The sequence below is a fragment of the Gekko japonicus genome, unplaced genomic scaffold (genome assembly GCF_001447785.1).
Source record: "Gekko japonicus isolate JY-2015 unplaced genomic scaffold, Gekko_japonicus_V1.1 scaffold3323, whole genome shotgun sequence".
NCBI lineage: Eukaryota > Metazoa > Chordata > Lepidosauria > Squamata > Gekkonidae > Gekko > Gekko japonicus.
This window is the reverse complement of record NW_015162575.1, coordinates 148,868-151,850: the sequence shown is the minus strand read 5'-3', so window position 1 is coordinate 151,850 and position 2,983 is coordinate 148,868. Positions and strand designations below refer to the sequence as shown.

The window sequence follows — 2,983 nt, the reverse complement described above, 5'->3', positions numbered from 1 at the left end:
AGAGCCCTCTCAGCCCCACCTACTCCACAGTGGAGAGAGGAAGGGAAAGGAGATTGTAAGCTGCTCTGAGACACTGAGTGAAGGGAAGGGTATAAATCCAATCATCTCCTCCTCCTCCTCCTCCTCCACTATGCAGATTTTCAAAGGTGAAGAGAAGGGGCTATGCCTAGAACTGGAAATACTTGAAGGACTCTGGATGAATAGGTGCTGTGGCTCAGTGGTAGAGTATCTGCTTAGCACACAGAAGGTCCCAGGTTCAATCCCTGGTGTCTCCAGTTAAAATATCTGAAAGTAGGTGATGTGAAAGACCTCTGTCTGATGGACCAAAGGTCTGATTCTGTATAAGGCAGCTTCATGTGTTTTTGTGAGATAGACCACAACTTGAAGAAGAAGAAGAAGAAGAAGAAGAAGAAGAAGAAGAAGAAGAAGAAGAAGAAGAGTTGGATTTATACCCTTCAAAAGGCTATTCAAACAAAGATTTTTGGATGTCTTTTATTGGCTCAAGAAGACCCTATTGGTCACCTGATCCCTGTTGCTGAGGTCCATGAAACATCCTGTGTGGGAATTGCCCATACAAAGAACTGAGGGTGTTTTTAAAAAAAAACAAAAAAAAAAAACCCTTAAATTAAAGGAATTAAAGAATGCCCATCAGTTCAAGGCACTCCAGAATACAGAGAGCCAGTTTGGTGTAGTGGTTAATAGTGCAGACTCTAATTTATTTATTTATTTATTTATTATTTCGGTTTCTATCCCGCTCGAACCTCCCCATGGGTCTCTGAGCGGCTTACAGTATTCTTAATTAACCCTGGGGAATTTCACATTACCAGTTTTCTCCCTGTTTCAAACCGGGAGTCTTCCGTTTCCAGATGAACCGGTACAGGGCTGCTGTTTCACACACGGCTTGCCCCTACCGGAAAGGAGCCGATTCACAAGCGGTTTGGCGTTTCACACATGCACCGCTTCGTAAAGTCTAAAAAACAAAAGTAAAAAAAAAAAAAAAAAAAAGCCCGCGCGGGCGAAAAAAGGCAGGAAACAAGCGTATCGGAACCGGGAGAGGGAACGGGAGACTCCTCGGAAGCAGTTGACAGGTAAATCGCTTCCCTCCCGGTTCCTATACGGAAGAGAGGCTTCTGTGTCTGAAATGCCACTTAGATCCCGGTAGGGAACCGATTCCTAACCGGGTTCTGTCTGAAATGACAGACCACAACCCGGTTGAGAATCGGTTCCCTACTGGGACATAGCACCTGTCTGAAATTCCCCACTGTCTATGGCCACATTTCAATCGGGGTGGGGACTACCCTACCGGCACCCTGTGGAAGGAGTTGTTGTACTTCTCACTCCTGGTTCGGCTGCTGGCTATTGCTGGCTCGGCGCTTTTGTTCCGTTCTCCTTCTTGCGATCCTCGGTGTCAGCTGGTAGGTCCATTCGGTGCACGGCTCATATCGGCGCGGCCTTGGCTCCATCCATCGTGGGTCTGCCTGCGCCTGCACCTCACGCTCCCCTGCGTCTCCTGGCTCCGCCTGCCGACATCTGGTCACAGCTCACTGATGTTGTGCTCGATCGCCATTTTTCGCCGCTCGCCATCAAAGTTCTTCACTCGCCACTGATGTTCCACCCCCTTAATGGGGAAGGGTGCTCCCTGCTAGCTAAGGCAGGTACCCGATTTATCTACTCGCATCATGATGTAATCTGGGAGAACTGGGTTTGATTCCCCACTCCTCCACATGCAGCTGCTGGGGTGACCTTGGGTCAGTCATAAATTCTTTCAGAGCTGTTCTCTGAAGGGCAGTTCTTGAGAGAGCTCTCTCAGCCCCACCTACCTCACAATGTGTCTGTTGTGGGGAGGGGAAGAGAAAGGGATTGTAAGCCGCTCTGAGACACCTTTGGGCAGTGAAGGGCAAGGTATAAAACCAACTCTTCTTCTTCTTCTTCTTCTTCTTCTTCTTCTTCTTCTTCTTCTTCTTCTTCTTCTTCTTCTTCTTCTTCTTCTTCTTCTTCTTCTTCTTCTTGGAATCAGACCCAGACCTAACCTTTGAATGAACATGGGGAAGGGAAGTTCCCTTTTCAGGGAAAGCGTTCGTAACATGTGCCAACAATGCGCACTGTGTCCCCAGTTGGCAAAACATTGGCCGCCATTCAAGAACCCATGTTAACAATGATGCTTTTTTTAAGTAGACGTATCTATACAGTCGAGTGTCTGTGTCTCAACACACTTGTTTGAACAGCGTTTCCAAATCTAAACCACAGCCTGCATGAATATATGAGCCGTTCCAGATGTTCCGCGGTCCCAGGATGTGCATTTTAACCGAGTTTGTTCTGCATTCGTAGTCTGACATGCAGGGAAAAAATCGGCATATTGATTAGGCTTTATCAGCGAGCTGGTTACTTTATTTCAATTTGGTTCGCCGCTTCCGACTGGATGGGTGGCATTTGAATTATGTATTGTTTTTCTTTTCAGTGCTTTGGGGGGCTCTGTTTTAGATATAGAGAAGGCAATGTTTGAACAGATCTTTCATGTCTCTAGTGTACTTTAATGTCTTTAATGTACTTATCCCCAAAACAAATTTATTTATTATTTACTTGTTCAATTCTTACCCCGCCCTCCCCGCCGGAGGGGAGAGAAGTACACAGTGGGGAAGGGAAGGAATTTGTCTCATCTCTGTAAGTTAAAAGAGGCCCGGACCTGAATGGCCCAAGCTAGAATCAGAGAATCGTTGAGTCGGAAGGGACCTCCAGGGTCATCTAGTCCAACCCCCTGCACAATGCGGGAAATTCACAGATACCTCCCCCACATGGTCCAGTGGCCCCTGCTCCATGCCCAGAAGATGGCAAAAAAAAAAACCCCTCCGGGATCCCTGGCCGAACTGGCCTGGAGGAAAATTCCTTCCTGACCACAAACTGCCAATCGGCATTTCTGTGGGCATGTGAGAAAGGGCCACGAGAACTCAGCCCTGAGGCAGCCCTTCCTGCCCTCCCTCTCAGG

At 47.6% G+C, this 2,983-nt stretch overlaps 1 non-coding gene across 1 annotated transcript; it reads left to right on the top strand.

The window, feature by feature from the left end:
- The first annotated feature begins 203 nt into the window (after positions 1-203).
- TRNAA-AGC lies at positions 204-275 on the top strand. Its single transcript has one exon. It is a non-coding gene; the product is annotated as a tRNA-Ala (tRNA).
- The last annotated feature ends 2,708 nt before the right edge of the window (positions 276-2,983 follow it).